Genomic DNA, 17,483 nt, shown 5'->3' on the forward strand with positions numbered 1-17,483 from the left:
TCCTTAAATGCAATGCATTAAAGTTTAAAAAATAGCGATTTCGCTATTAGCGGGAGCAAATTACCATGAAGCTGGACTTCATGGTAATTTGCTAAAACTTAGAAAAATGCACTTATTTGCTTTTTTCTAAGTTTCATGTTGTGCACAGACATGCCCTTAGAGCATGTGTCTATGCAACATGTGTGCAGAGTTACAATACATGGGTGCAATAGGGTGTCTTTTTGACACCCTTGCACCCTAGAAATTGCGGGAGCAATTTGCGAGTACCTACTGGTACTCGCAAATTGCTCCCGCAATCTCCAATGCATTCCTAAGGGCCTGGAGGCCCATAGGAATGAATGGGAAGCCATTCATTAATTGCGACTCGAAATTTGTGAGTCACAATTAATGAATGTTAAGGAATCGCTATTTTAATAGCGATTCCTACATGCATAGGCTTTTGCGAGTCCTTAATTGCGATTCCTTAATATTCGCAATTAAGGACTCGCAAAAGCTTTTCCTGATGCATGTGCCAGGTAGTGTATTAACTCAAGGACACATGTGATGTGCTCAATTTGATAGAGGCAGTCAACGAGGATAACACTGAACCCATTGACCTACTTCTAACTTTGGATGTAGAAGCTTTGTACACCAACATCCCTCAGGATGTCCCCATCGAGGTCGTTGAAGATTTACTACAAAGAGCGGATCTCCAAACCAACACGCCAGTGGCTTTCATCTTGGACCTTATCACTATAGCCTTGAAGCAAAATTTCTTCATGTACAAGACCTCCATTTTTCACCAGATACAAGGCACCAGCATGGGGAGCACCTTTGCGCCGAGCCTGGCTGGATTGTACATGGCATCCTTCGAGGAAAGACAAATCTTCTCAGATGAAAACCCATACAAAGAGAATCTAATCACATGGAAGCGATACATAGACGATATCCTGATCTTCTGGAAAGGAACCAGAAACACCTGTGATGCCATTTTGGAATGGATTAACCATCTCAACCCACATCTCCGATTTACAGGGACAGTGAGTGAATCAACCATACCTTTCCTGGACCTCAGAATCATCCTGGATGAAGGTGTCCTAAGAACTTCACTACACAGGAAAGCTACAGACTGTAACAGACTCCTAGACTTCAACAGCCACCACCCGAGGGCCCTACGAGAGAATCTACCCTATGGACAGTTCCTACGTATACGGCGCAATTGTACCACCAATCAAGACTTCGACATCGAGGCCAACCACCTGGAGAAGAACCTCTTGGAGAGACATTACCCCAAAAGGGTCGTCACTCAGGCAAGGAAACGAGCCCGGAACAACCATAGAGAATCTCTCCTAGAAACCAGAATCAAAGCACCCAACAATTCCATCACTTGTGTGACTACATTCACACCGCTATCCAATAGGCTCAAGAAGATCATTAAACGTAATTGGAAGATCCTTAACACGGATATATTAGAATTGGAACAACCACGTTTCGCTTTTAAAAGGACGTCCAATCTACGAGACACACTGATCAACACACGCCCAGTACACAAAAGATTGAGCCAACAGAACAACACACTGTGGGATCTACCTCCTGTGACAGGCCACTACCCCTGCGGAAACTGCCACGCCTGTTCCACGATGAGCCATAGCAAACTTCTGACCCTGGACAATTTCATTTGGGAACAACGAGGGCACTCCAACTGTAACACCAAGAACTGTATATACCTCATCACGTGCCCATGCGGACTCAGATACATTGGTATGCCCTCACGCCCTATCAAGACACGAATAAGTGAACACAAAAGCACCATCCGACGAGGGAGGTCAGCTACCAAACTGACCAACCACTTCTTGGAAGTCGGACACAACTGTGACCAAATAACATGGACTATATTAGAAACCAGACCCTTTTGGAACACCCAAGCTCTACTGCGACAGGAACAACGCTGGGTGTTCCGTCTTCACACTCATACCAAGGGACTGAATGAGGAAATACCCTGGATAGAACTCTGACACTGTACAGCCTACTAGATCGTGACCCAAAAACAAACTATTTCACCCCTATAAATACACCATATGCACCTCATTGAGGGCTATGGTCCCTGCCACACAATCCTCTGAGCAGGGAACATGTACATCTGACATTATAGTAAAATATGGGGACCCCCGTTTAGTTTACTTCACTCCATTCACTTGCTTCCATTTGGATATAGGCTCACCTACAGAACACCCATTGGGTTTTCTAAGTACATGCATTGACCACACGGTACTTTAAATATATAAACAAAGACGCCTTGCGCAGGCTCACTCTTGTTCTGCCCTCAAACACACAGGCTGCTCACCGCGCATGCGCACAGAATCCTTCCACAACCAATACGCATGCGCCAAACTAAGACTCTTCTCACTGCACATGCGCAGCACATGGCGGCCATGACAGAGCCTGACACACGAACGAAACAGGAAATAGGGTCCGCCCTAGAAAGAGCTATTTTAGAGAAACATCATACACAACCCACACTACTTGCAGGCAGCCGTTGACAGAGGGTAGGTGCGGAACGAGCCGGCACCCGACGCAAGCGTGGGTACACTCTCTCCCACCCTGATGGGATCCAGTAAGCAGCGCCCATGAGGACTACGAACAATATTCATACGCTCAGGGGTACTTTTGATAATACTACCCCATGTGTTGTGTTTTTCTTTATCCAGCAAATAGGGTGCGGGCAACCAACGGTCAAGCCTATGAAACCCTCGATTATACACACGAGGGTAATCAGTGCTTTTACCTTGTCTTTGATCGTAACATTTTAGGTTGCTTGCGCCTACTTTTTCTACTCTACTTCGGTGGAGCCACTAAAGTGTGTACTTTTGAACCTGAGCAATAACTAGGTTAACGTCTTTAATCACGACATATTCAGGGCCGTTGCAACGTTTATGGTTGGATAACACCTACTCCATCATGATCTCACTCTCCTGTAGTTTTGACAGCGCTTACTACTGGGGGCCCCTCAAACAACTCAACGTGGCATAGCTTGGTTGACTGCAACACCTTTGCCACCACCGCTACATGAGCGGCACCCTATGGTGGTCACTGACCACATTTTTGACCACACTGGTCGACCACCCTCACTGGGGATATGCAGTGACCACCGTGATATACCCACACAATTTAACTCATGTGGATACCCATACTGCAATCTATGCTTGGTATGTTTGTCTGTTGTTCTATGTGGTACTATTCATGTTTTTTTAAGCCATCATGTGACTGACTGAGACATCTCTGTATGGATGGCAGTCAGGGGTGTGGACAATTCTTGCCACACACCACCAGATACGTGATTGTCACTCCTTCTACCTGTTGTGGTTTTATATATATATATACACATATATATATTTTTTATCCTTTTGTCTCCTCCCTTCCCCTTTGTTATATCCCTACTAGGTATCACGAGCCTTGGGCCATTCTAAGTAATTTACCTTAGACATAGATTGCACACTAGGTCATTGAACCTCGCAGTCTCCACCCAAGCACATCTTTATACTCACACGGGTTACCTTACTCAAACTTGGAACCCCCATTTACACCGTGCACTACCATCCACACTAGCTAGGTCCTGAAGAAACGCCATTGACCTTTTTTAGGGTAAGCAGGCGTGAAACATGTCGACCTGATTTTAAGTTGCACGGGCACATTGCGCCCAATAGTGACTCACTGACTTCCGGGTCTTTTTATCTTACCAGGGGTCCCACTATATTAAAAAATTTCATTTGGACTCCCCTAGGTAATTTTATCCACATACCTTTGCACGCACGTAACCACTACTTTTTGGACCAACCCCCCTTTTTATTCCACACACCCGCACTCACCTATCGGCTTTTTTGTTTAAAAGATCTCCGCGAAAGAGACCCTTCAGGGGCCCATCGGGCGTTGCAGCGCCGGCCCGACGAGGAGCAAAAAAGACTGATGATGAAGCATGACATCCCTCGGGGTGTGTGAGGGCAACTGAGAGGCAACACTGAGCCTTCCCCTTCGGGACTGTGTCCTTGATACCGGGGATACCTCTTTGTCTCTTTCACCTTCATCTCCCTCTTTTTCTTTCCCTCCCATCCCATTCTCTCAATCCCCCTCTTTTTCCTCTCTTTTCTCTGATCTTTCTAACTCCTAGTTGAGCAGGTGTTGATAATAGTATTTCTCACCTCCAACCCGGAACAATGTCCCCATTGATTTAACAGTTTACGTTGGAGCACGGACATTGGACCAGAATAAGCTCCTGGTCCCCATTCTCCTTTTGTTGACATAGTATTAGCACGGCGGCTCAGCCGAGGGACCCTTAACTATACAAACCTCTTCCCTCTCCCCTCGTTTTTTTTTCCTACACTCCTTTGTATCAGATACCACATTTATGAACATGACAACATCCAACATGGGGGACAATCTTGGTCTCGCCTACGGCGAAGACATGGTCTCCAAAATCTTGAGAACACCTTCCATACTTGACATGGACGGCAACATGGCATGCACAAGCTCCCAAGGAGACTGGAATTCATTGACTGCCCTTAAGAAAACACTGGTCAAAGTGACACTACATGGCCAGATAATGACCGAATATCTCAGGGCCAATGCAGCCCGAATGGCCTCATTGTACGCACTGTGCCCCGCATCTTCCTAGACGACCCCATATTCAAGAGAGAATGGAGCCAGATCGCCTGGAAATGTACTCGTGATTGGCTGATTCTTATCATCAGTACAGCCAAACGTCTGTCTGAAGCACTGATCATTAAAATCAAGATCTCCGAAGATGGCCTGAAAACAGGTATCAATATTTCATCTTTTAAGACACGGCTAGCAGAAATCAACGGGGAACTACCTTTACAACGCAACTTTTACAACGCTATGCTATTACAACGCATTTTTTACAACGCAAAAACTTTTACAACGCATGCTTTTACAACGCATGCTATTATATGGTAAGTACTTTTACAACGCATATACCTTTACAACGCATTCTTTGAAAATGCCTTTACAACGCATGCATTTACAACGCATGCATTTACAACGCATGATGTTATATGGTAAGTACTTTTACAACGCATATACTATTACAACGCATTTTTTAATGTTGGTATTTTATTGAAAATAAATATATATATCGTATAATTAATTTTTATTAATTAAAATTTAATTTTAAAAAAGTGAGTAGTTTTACAAATTATTAATTCTTGAGTATTTTTTCTAATAGAAATGTTTTTTTGGATAGTTAAATTAATACTTGAGTATTTCTCTAAATAGAAAGAGTATTTTTAAATTTATTTTGATACATATTAGAGTTAATAGTGAGTTTTTTAAAGTTAAATTAATACTTGAGAATTATTCTAAATAGAAAGAGTGTTTAATATTTAAATTAAAAAAAATAAGAGTGAGTAACTAAATATTAATACTTGAAAAGTGAGTAGTTTTTCAAAATATTAATACTTGAGTATTTTGACTAATAGAAATGTTTTTTTGGATAGTTAAATTAATACTTGAGTATTTCTCTAAATAGAAAAAGTATTTTTAAATTTAATTTGAAACATATTAGAGTTAATAGTGAGTTTTTTAAAAGTTAAATTAATACTTGAGAATTATTCTAAATAGAAAGAGTATTTAATATTTAAAATAAAAAAAAAGAGTGAGTAACTAAATATTAATACTTGAGTATTTTTAAAATTTAAAAGTGTATTTTTTACATTAATTTAGTACTTGAGTATTTTTTTTAAAAAAAAGTATATTATAAATGTAATAAAGAGTAATAAAAAATGCATTTTAAAAATAATATTATATTAAAAAAAAGAGAAGGAAAAAAAGTACTTACTTTTAAAAAAAAAATCCCACGGTTTTGCATTGAAGTCTATGAGCTTATTTGTCCTTCATTTATTTTGGCAGCTTCAGAATATACAACCCGCGGAACAAGAAAGGAAGGATCAGAAAGAGAAGAAAGAGGAAGTTTTGAAGGGAAAAGACAAAAGAGTCGAGGTAAGGAACATATTTAGTAAATTTACATTTAAATAGTGACAATTTTGAAGTTTAAATCACTTTTTAATAAAGAATAACAGCAAACAATTATTGTTTTGAAAATATTTATTTATACAAAAATAATGAAAAAATAAACCATATTTTTATTTAATTTTGCAATGTAAGTAACATTTTCTAAAAAACATTTTAATATTTTATTTACATTTATAAACATTTATTAACAGATTAGTTAAATAAAGTAGTCCGTTGAATATTTTGATGCACGCGATGACGTAATGACGTGAGCGTCGACGTAATGCGCCATTTTGCAGAGCATCGGAGGAGGAAGCAGCAGGAAGCTGATCTGCGGTCAGGTAGGAAATACTTTCATTTGATATTATAGATTAAACCTTTAAAAGGGATACATATATAGTGAGGAAAGAATAAGGAGAGGTTGCTGGAAAACTAATTGATGTCTTAAATGTTTTTAAACATGTCCACATTAATGTTATTAATGTATGCCTAAGTCGGGTCGCGAAAAGTTATTTTTTTATTTAAAAAAAGTATGTAACTGTTAAGAATTTAAAGTTACTGTTCAGAAAGTTGATTTCTTTACTTAGGAAGTAACAAAAGTAATGTCGATCTTCATTTCGAATTGAAAAAAAGTAGCGCACTTGTAAAAGTTGGAAATTAAAGATTGATTTAAAAATGGTGATTAAGCAGCAAAGTGCATTTTGGATTATGGTTTGACGTGTAGAATTTAGATATGTTTGAGTTTTGGTGATTTCTTAGGACGGAAATTATAATGGAAGTTATCGGTAATTATATTAATGGCGTTCCGATTTTGAAAAATTGTTCAAATACTATGGGACAGTAAATTTGAACACATTGGTAGTTTTTGCTTGAAATGAAGATTTGTTAAAAAAAAAAAAGGACCCGACTTGTTTGTTTGTAAAAGTTTTTAGAAAAAAAAATTGTATGCCAATTGTAATTTGAAAAATATTAAATTTTGAAGCAAAGCAGGAAAGTAAGTTAATACATTATTTTAGAAAGAAAGAATGTTAGAAAGATTTTCCAGGTAGTCTATAGCCACACACAACGAAAATTGTTGTAGAATTGCCAATAGTCTCTCAGACATTTCCCTTGTTTTGACTGTTACTCGTGGGTTTAGACTACCTGCGAGTGTTTGGGCTATTCTCATTTCCTGAAAACTTTGCTCCTTCTTCAAAGTTTCCAAAAAAGAGTAGAAGTTTGGATGTGGTTTGCCAATTGTGTGGTTGAAGGAGTTATGCCATCCCTCAATGGCATTGTTTGTTTTTGCTTCTCCCTCTAAACAACTCGTGTAGCAGTTCCACCACTCCACATGGAATCGTGGCTTCCTCCTGCGACCCGATCTGCTTAGGTGTCCAATCCATGTGTCCTCAAAATAATTTAGAATGGGTGCCAATTTTTCTTCGTTACTCGTATAATAAACAGATTCTATAATTGCAGTGTAGTACTCGTCCACACTATCGGGAGGAACAAAACAAAGTGCAGTTAATTTTTTTAGTTCAAATTGTAGTTTGCTATCCCGAGAATATTCTGCAACTAGGGATGTTTTCTGTAATTTACGCCAAAATGCCTGCGAAAAATGAAAAAAACATCCCTGAATTTGGGTATCCGTGTACGTTTTATTGATCACATTGATCATGCTCAATTCAAAATCAATAATTATTTTTCGAGGACTTGAAGATGTTTTACTTTTAATCACTGATAAAAGTTCAGTGTATGTTGCAGAAGTCTTATCAGGTAGCAAACTATAAACTAAGGGAATAACACTATTGTTAATTTTAGCATGTATAGTGTAAATTTGAGTGAAAGGATGGGGTGTACTTTTAAACGTCCCATCCATCATCCAAATTTCACTACTTTCTAACTTAGCAAGGTTACGTGGGGTACTAAAAATGAGAATTCGTTTCTGAGGGTTTTCGTTGTCATGCAGAAGGAAAGGTTCATCAGAAAAAGAAATTGAAAGATCATGAGGAATTCTAATGTCAGAGAAAGAATGTGGTGTAGATAATTGAATGTTACTTGCCTGCTTTTGTCTCTGAATAAGTCTTCTCAAATTAGGAATTATAGGCATGTTACTAGCAACATGACTGGGGACATGCTGTGCAACCTCTCTTAAAATGGATCCTGTAGAATCATTGGAGGTGCTTGCAATAGCTTTCATTTCGTTTATTGTTTCTCTAATTTCTACCTCCATTGCAGAGGCAGAGTGGTTATGTTCTGTAGTTTTCACAACTAAATTATCAACAGTAACCGCTCTGCCACTGCAATGGGTAGTGTAGTATTGCACACACCTCCAATGATTTCTAGTTAAACTTATTCTTTCCTTACTATATATGTATCCACCATGGTTTAATAAATTTTTGCCCTTCTTGGATTTAATAAACTTTGCAGCTTCCAGACTAGACATTATCTGAAAAGAGAAGAGAAGAAAAAAAAATTAGCCTGACAAAATAAATGAAATACCAAAAACATAACATTTACACCATCCAACACTTTCACTACTGCTGCACCTTCCTGGAGTAAGAATAGTAAATTGCACCCCTACACCATCCATCACTTTCCCTACTGCTGCACCTTCCTGGAGTTAGAATAGTAAATTGCACCCCTACACCATCCAACACTTTCCCTACTGCTGCACCTTCCTGGAGTTAGAATAGTAATTTGCACCCCTACACCATCCATCACTTTCCCTACTGCTGCACCTTCCTGGAGTTGGAATAGTAAATTGCACCCCTACACCATCCAACACTTTCCCTACTGCTGCACCTTCCTGGAGTTGGAATAGTAAATTGCACCCCTACACCATCCAACACTTTCCCTACTGCTGCACCTTCCTGGAGTTAGAATAGTAATTTGCACCCCTACACCATCCATCACTTTCCCTAATGCTGCACCTTCCTGGAGTTAGAATAGTAAATTGCACCCCTACACCATCCAACACTTTCCCTACTGATGCACCTTCCTGGAGTTAGAATAGTAAATTGCACCCCTACTCCATCCAACACTTTCCCTACTGCTGCACCTTCCTGGAGTTGGAATAGTAATTTGCACCCCTACACCATCCATCACTTTCCCTACTGCTGCACCTTCCTGGAGTTACAATAGTAAATTGCACCCCTACACCATCCAACACTTTCCCTACTGATGCACCTTCCTGGAGTTGGAATAGTAAATTGCACCCCTACACCATCCAACACTTTCCCTACTGCTGCACCTTATAATGTTGTTTAAAAATACCTTGTTTTTTTAAAATTGGTTTTCTTGCTGAGTCTTCTTAACCCCTTCAGCGCGGCGCGGATTTCCGCGCCACACTGAAGGTTCTGAGCGCGGGCGGGGCCATGACGGAACGGTTCCGTCATAAGCACAGCCCAACCGACGTGCATGACGGAACCGTTCCGTCATGCGCGTCGAAGGGGTTAAGTGGGAATGGCCTGTAGGCTGGAGTAGACACTTATGTGTTGATTGGAATCGTAAAACAAAAACAATTGTCTGCAAAAGTGAAAAAAGGAAAAAATGAGAAAACTGAACGTTGTAGAGAAATGCAAATTTACAATAACTTTTTGCAAAAATTAAATTCATTTTAACATATAGTACATAACACTTTCCCTACTGCTGCACCTTCCTGGAGTTGGAATAGTACATTGCACCCCTACACCATCCAAAACTTTCCCTACTGCTGCACCTTCCTGGAGTTGGAATAGTAAATTGCACCCCTACACCATCCAACACTTTCCCTACTGTTGCACCTTCCTGGAGTTGGAATAGTAAATTGCACCCCTACACCATCCAACACTTTCCCTACTGCTGCACCTTCCTGGAGTTGGAATAGTAAATTACACCCCTACACCATCCAACACTTTCCCTACTGCTGCACCTTCCTGGAGTTGGAATAGTAAATTGCACCCCTACACCATCCAACACTTTCCCTACTGCTGCACCTTCCTGGAGTTGGAATAGTAAATTGCACCCCTACACCATCCAACACTTTCCCTACTGTTGCACCTTCCTGGAGTTGGAATAGTAAATTGCACCCCTACACCATCCATCACTTTCCCTACTGCTGCACCTTCCTGGAGTTGGAATAGTAAATTGCACCCCTACACCATCCAACACTTTCCCTACTGCTGCACCTTCCTGGAGTTGGAATAGTAAATTGCACCCCTACACCATCCATCACTTTCCCTACTGCTGCACCTTCCTGGAGTTGGAATAGTAAATTGCACCCCTACACCATCCATCACTTTCCCTACTGCTGCACCTTCCTGGAGTTGGAATAGTAAATTGCACCCCTACACCATCCAACATTTTCCCTACTGCTGCACCTTCCTGGAGTTGGAATAGTAAATTGCACCCCTACACCATCCAACACTTTCCCTACTGTTGCACCTTCCTGGAGTTGGAATAATAAATTGCACCCCCACACCATCCAACACTTTCCCTACTGTTGCACCATCTTGGAGTTCTGAAAAAAAATTCTTCAAACTGCAACTCTTTTTATAATTATTTTGGGATTTTATTTACATTAACAATTAAATGGTTAATCTAACATATTGAAGGTTTGAAAACAATGCTGTATAACAATACCTTGTTTTTTTTAAATTGCTTTTCTTGGTGAGGTTTGTAAAGTTGAATTGGCCTGTTGGCTGCAGTTGTAACGTATGTGATGGAAAGAATCTTTCAGCAACGAAAAAAACAATTGTCTAAGGAAAAAAAAGAGGAAAAAAAATACTTAACGTTGTTTTAAAATGTAAATTCTGATTAACTTTTAAAAATTTTGACATAGAATATAACTAATACTACATAAGACTTTCCTAAGTACTGCATCTTTGTGGAGTTAAAATAGAGAAATGTACCCCTACACCATCCAACACTTTTCCTACTGCTGCACCTTCTTGGAGTTGGAATAGTAAATTGTACCCCTACACTATCCATCAGTTATCCTATTTCTGCACTTTAGTGGAGTAATAATAGCAAAAGGAATGACTATTAAATTGTGGAAATTTTAACACTCATAATGTAAAATACCTTTTTCAGTTGTTGTTTGTTCTCGTGCCTTTAAGGTAATGCTTGCTGCAGGATAAAGTTATATTTTTTGTAACCGATTTACTCTGGAAAAAAAAAAAAAATTAAAATTAATGTTACTTAGCCAACGTTGGTTAAAAAAAAAAACTCATTTTTGAAAAGTATGATATTTGACAAATGAATATGAGTAAAAATTGGTTAAGCAAAACATAATACACATTGAATGCATTTTAAAATAAGAGTAATAATGGATACACCTACACTATCACTCAATTACTCTACTGCTGCACATTCTGGGACTTAGAATACTAATAGTTACCTCAGTAACTTGAAACGCTTTTTCAGATGTTGTACCTAACTGAAGTCTTATTAGTAATTGTTACCCCTGCACCATGGTATAATTTCGTTTATGATGTAGTGAGAATGAGGTAAAAAAAAAAATCACCTTTGCCATTACAACACTTTAGCTAATGCTAAAAATATATTTTTAAACTTAAATAATTTAAATTAAATTACATTTACCTTCACAATACTAAAGGTGAGTCGTTTACGTGGAGGTGATGCAAAATTAGGTACACCAATTTTTGATTCGCAATATATTGCAAGTTTCTGTTTTTGGGAAAGAAAGTAGTTGTTTCTAGTTGGTATATATTTTTAGTCATAACAAATTAGAAACAGTACATTTTAAAAGTTAATATTAAAAATTTTAAAATATATTTTGTATGGAAAGCAAACATATTTTACGCAAAACCAAGGTATATATATTTTTTACTGACTTACTAGTAGTTGCTAACTAATAATGCTTTTCCGAACGAATTCAGTGTTCTCTCTGAGGAGGTCGCAGTGGAGGTGACAGAGGGTCAGGTTTTGACGTCTGGTCTCTCTGGTAGTTGATAATCAACTGATTGCAAAATGGTGTCTTCCTGGTATTTATAAGTTTTACTCTGTGTCACTATTAATTTTTTAAAAAACTGCGTTCGTTGTGTTTTTTTTTATACTTTATTTTACTGTGGAAAATGATAATTTAAAAATGCATTTAAAAATGTATTGTTTTCATTCATTTGCTCCGTTTTGGCATCCATTTTGGAACATGTCTTTTGGTATTGTTTTCATAGAAAGTGTTGTAGGACAAGTTTTGCAAGTGAGATGGATAAAATGGCGACTATGTGTATGTGTCTTCTGTTTTACTCTGTTTACTTACTTTCCGATGTAATCATGATAAAAATGTCTATGTACTGTTGTTAAATCTTTCGTTCTTTTTGTAAAACTTTGAAATGTGTGAAAACGGAATTTTATGGGGGATTTTGAGTATTAATTTTAATACTCGAGTATTAATTTTAATACTCGAGTATTAATTTGGTAACGCATTTCAGTAGATTTACGCTCAGTTGTTCTCCACATTTTAATACACTTCCCCACCCTAAAACCCCTAATTTCCCTGCATCCCGTGCCAGATTTTATTGTACTTTTAATAAAAAAAAAAATAAAATCGCGTTGTAATGGTATGCGTTGTAATAGATTTCGTTGTAACAGCACTTTTCAGTATTTTAATAGGTTTTGCGTTGTAAAAGTGTTCGTTGTAAAGTAATGCGTTGTAGTAGTACTTGCGTTGTAAAAAATGCGTTGTAAAGGTATGCGTTGTAATAGCATGCGTTGTAACGTCATACATCCGAAATCAACAATGAGATGAATGAACACCGCGATTATCTACTACAACAGAAGATTACCAAACTTCAGAAAGATGTCAAGAAGTTTGACAAAGAAAAAGATAACCCATATATCAAGGATGACTATCAAAGCACAGACAATAAGGTCCTTTCAGAAGATGGCTCTACATCATCAAATCACTCAGGACAGTCAGCCTATAGCAATTCGAGCGATAGGAGCTGGGGGAGAGCGGCGAAACAATCTGGCCTACTGCCCCCGCCACCACACATTCCACCCAACCCCTATGGTTTCCATCACCCTATTTATCCACCCAAGGCCCGATGTGGTACCCAGCATTCAACGGACCGCAACTAGGATATGCACAGCCCGGCTATCCACAACCCTTCTTTCCCAACCCGCCACCTCCTTTTCAATAGAGAGGCAGGGGGCGAGGCAGAGGGAGAAGAAGAGGTCAGAAACAAGTACAGTGGCTAGACGCCGGTCAACAACAACAACAACAAAGACAAACCAGGAGCATGACAAACCAAAGACCCTAATTGTCAATCTCTCAAAGAAACGATAGAGCGAGGAAGAAACCTTAGCTCTGGAACTAGTTCTTGGTTTTGTCCCTACCCCAAAGGAGGACAAATTCAGAATGAACCAGGAACTACATCAACTGTTCAGCAAAATCCGACTCCAAGCCTACTTCCAGGGAAAACCGACCCAGGAGAAAAATGACTCTGGATTCAGACCTCCATCCAAATTCACACCCACCACCGCAATGGTCCCCCCTGAGGTCCTCACGTTTGAGAAAATGGTTCTCAACGAGACCAACCGGCTGACACAGGGCACACCCTACAATAACCTTCCTAATGAAGTACCCTTGGCACTGGAATCACTAAGAGAGGATGAAACTATTATCATCAAACCAGTGGACAAAGGGGGTGCCACAGTCCTCCTGGACATTGATGACTACGAGACTGAGTGCGACAAACAACTCAGTAATACCAGATACTACCGTAAACTCAACACAGACCCTACTGAGGGACTATCTAAACATATCGGTATGCTGGTCAATGAGGCGAACACAGAGGGCTGGATTTCCCCCCAGGAAGCAGCCTTCTTAATTAATGACGACCCTAAGACACCTTACTTTTACGTCCTCCCCAAGATACACAAAGGAGTGACTCCTCCGCCAGGACGACCAATTTTCTCCGGGATTAATTCCCTCCTGGAACCATTGAGTCAGTTTAGTGACCACTTCCTCCGGCTTTTGGTCCAGACCACCACCGCTTACCTCAAGGACACACGTGATGTGCTCAATTTGATAGAGGCAGTCAACGAGGATAACACTGAACCCATTGACCTACTTCTAACTTTGGATGTAGAAGCTTTGTACACAAACATCCCTCAGGATGCCACCATCGAGGTCGTTGAAGATTTACTACAAAGAGCGGATCTCCAAACCAACACTCCAGTGGCTTTCATCGTGGACCTTATCACTATAGCCTTGAAGCAAAATTTCTTCATGTACAAGACCTCCATTTTTCACCAGATACAAGGTACCAGCATGGGGAGCACCTTTGCGCCGAGCCTGGCTGGATTGTACATGGCATCCTTCGAGGAAAGACAAATCTTCTCAGATGAAAACCCATACAAAGAGAATCTAATCACATGGAAGCGATACATAGACGATATCCTGATTTTCTGGAAAGGAACCAGAACCCCCTGTAATGCCTTTTTGGAATGGATTAACCATCTCAACCCACATCTCCGATTTACAGGAACAGTGAGTGAATCAACCATACCTTTCCTGGACCTCAGAATCATCCTGGATGAAGGTGTCCTAAGAACTACACTACACAGGAAAGCTACAGACTGTAACAGTCTCCTAGACTTCAACAGCCACCACCCGAGGGCCCTACGAGAGAATCTACCCTATGGACAGTTCCTACGTATATGGCACAATTGTACCACCAATCAAGACTTCGACATCGAGGCCAACCACCTGGAGAAGACATTACCCCAAAAGGGTCGTCACTCAGGCAAGGAAACGAGCCCGGAACAACCATAGAGAATCTCTCCTAGAAACCAGAATCAAAGCACCCAACAATTCCATCACTTGTGTGACTACATTCACACCGCTATCCAATAGGCTCAAGAAGATCATTAAACGTAATTGGAAGATCCTTAACACGGATATTATAGAATTGGAACAACCACGTTTCACTTTTAAAAGGACGTCCAATCTACGAGACACACTGATCAACACACGCCCAGTACACAAAAGATTGAGCCAACGGAACAACACACTGTGGTATCTACCTCCTGTGACAGGCCACTACCCCTCCGGAAACTGCCACGCCTGTTCCACGACGAGCCATAGCAAACTTCTGACCCTGGACAATTTGACTTGGGAACAACGAGGGCACTCCAACTGTAACACCAGGAACTGTATATACCTCATCACGTGCCCATGCGGAATCAGATACATTGGTATGACCTAACGCCCTATCAAGACACGAATAAGTGAACACAAAGCACCATCCGACGACGGAGGTCAGCTACCAAACTGACCAACCACTTCTTGGGAGTCGGACACAACTGTGACCAAATAACATGGACTATATTAGAATCCAGACCCTTTTGGAACACCCAAGCTCTACTGCGACAGGAACAACGCTGGGTGTTGCGTCTTCACACTCATACCAAGGGACTGAATGAGGAAATACCCTGGATAGAACTCTGACACAGTACAGCCTACTAGATTGTGACCCAAAAACAAACTATTTCACCCCTATAAATATACCATATGCACCTCATTGGGGGCTATGGTCCCTGCCACACAATCCTCTGAGCAGGGAACATGTACATCTGACATTATAGTAAAATATGGGGACCCCCGTTTAGTTTACTTCACTCCATTCACTTGCTTCCATTTGGATATAGGCTCACCTACAGAACACCCATTGGGTTTTCTAAGTACATGCATTGACCACACGATACTTTAAATATATAAACAAAGACGCCTTGCGCAGGCTTACTCTTGTTCTGCCCTCAAACACACAGGCTGCTCACCGCGCATGCGCACAGAATCCTTCCACAACCAACACTCATGCGCCAAACTAAGACTCTTCTCACCGCGCATGCGCAGCACCTGGCGGCCATGACAGAGCCTGACACACGAACGAAAAAGGAAATAGGGGCCGCCCTAGGAAGAGCTTTTTTAGAGAAACATCATACACAACCCACACTACTTGCAGGCAGCCGTTGACAGAGGGTAGGTGCGGAACGAGCCGGCACCCGACGCAACCGTGAGTACACTCTCTCCCACCCTGATGGGATCCAGTAAGCAGCACCCATGAGGACTACGAACAATATTCATACGCTCAGGGGAACTTTTGATAATACTACCCTGTGACGGATCCTTTCCCCCGGTCCCCAATCCCTCACGCCCACCACCCGGACTACCTCCTTTCCAGAGCTATCCCTTCCAGGACTCACAAATCCGAAGGATCTCCAAAGCGTCCGTGACAACGGAGTCCCCACCCCTCTCTCTCTTTCAGGGTCCAATCAGGAGTGACGACGGAGCGGGAGGAGTCGCCCTACCTCCTTTCCAGAGCTATCCCTTCCAGGACTCACAAATCCGAAGGATCTCCAAAGCGTCCGTGACAACGGAGTCCCCACCCCTCTCTCTCTTTCAGGGTCCAATCAGGAGTGACGACGGAGCGGAAGGAGTCGCCCGGTGCCCCGGAAGTCCCGCCTACCTACAACCAGACGCCCACAGAAAAGGCGGATCCGAAGAGACTGGAGTGGTCGAAAGATCGTGGCAGGAACTCTCGGCTGGCGATAACGGGGAGAACGAAGACGGAAGCGGAGAACTCGAGGAGTGGTCGGAAGACTGGTGGAGTCCCACGGAGGAAGCTGAAGAGCGGCCGTAACTTGGAGGAGAGTTACGGCGGAGCGCGTGAGTACCTCCCACCATACCCTCAGTCTGTTAAAGTACTCTATGTACATACGTAATCTTCCCTTGTATATAACGTCTCTCTCTTCACCATCCCGTCCCGCCACCTTGTAAATTGTGTACAGCACCCTACACCGTGTACATAGCTTGGTCTCACGAACCTTTCCGAGCACTCTTCCTGTACCAACCCCTTGCCTTTCCCCTTCTTACCCCTTTTCCCACACAGTCTGCTTTCTCCTCTTCACCTTTTGGTAACGGGGCCAGCGTCTTCATCTGAGTCCCAGCAGGACTAACGGCTCCTCTTTCTTTCTCTTCCGGTCCTCCGAGGAGCACCCGCCCTGTCTACTGTCGCCGGTTGCAACCAAGAACGGAGACGTCCCTGAAGTACTGACCCCGACGACCCGACCCCGACGACCGCGACGAGGGATTCTTCCACAGCTACCTCTAAACCCTCCACCCGTGTAAACAGAACTTCTGTTCAATAAAACAACACTATAGCCCACTATATCTGGCCTCCTCTTCTGACTTTCCGGCCCGCAATACCCACACGCTGACAGGTGGTGTCAGAAGTGGGATCAGCTGGAGACATGGAGGCCGTACTGCAAAGGATGGCTACCTCCCAAGAACAATTAGGGACATTGATGGAACGCTTCCTGAAAACCGCCGAAAACGACCGTGGACAGCTCCACGATGTCCTGAAAGGCCAGGGAGACACCCACGAACAAGCCATGGGAAAATTGACCACGGCCCTCGAGCAACAGAGACCCACAACCTCATTACCCTCGGTGGTCCTCCAGAAGTTCGTGCCGGGAGAAGATCCGGATTTCTT

Source organism: Triturus cristatus, chromosome 11 (assembly GCF_964204655.1).
Source record: "Triturus cristatus chromosome 11, aTriCri1.1, whole genome shotgun sequence".
In the NCBI taxonomy this organism is placed as follows: domain Eukaryota; kingdom Metazoa; phylum Chordata; class Amphibia; order Caudata; family Salamandridae; genus Triturus; species Triturus cristatus.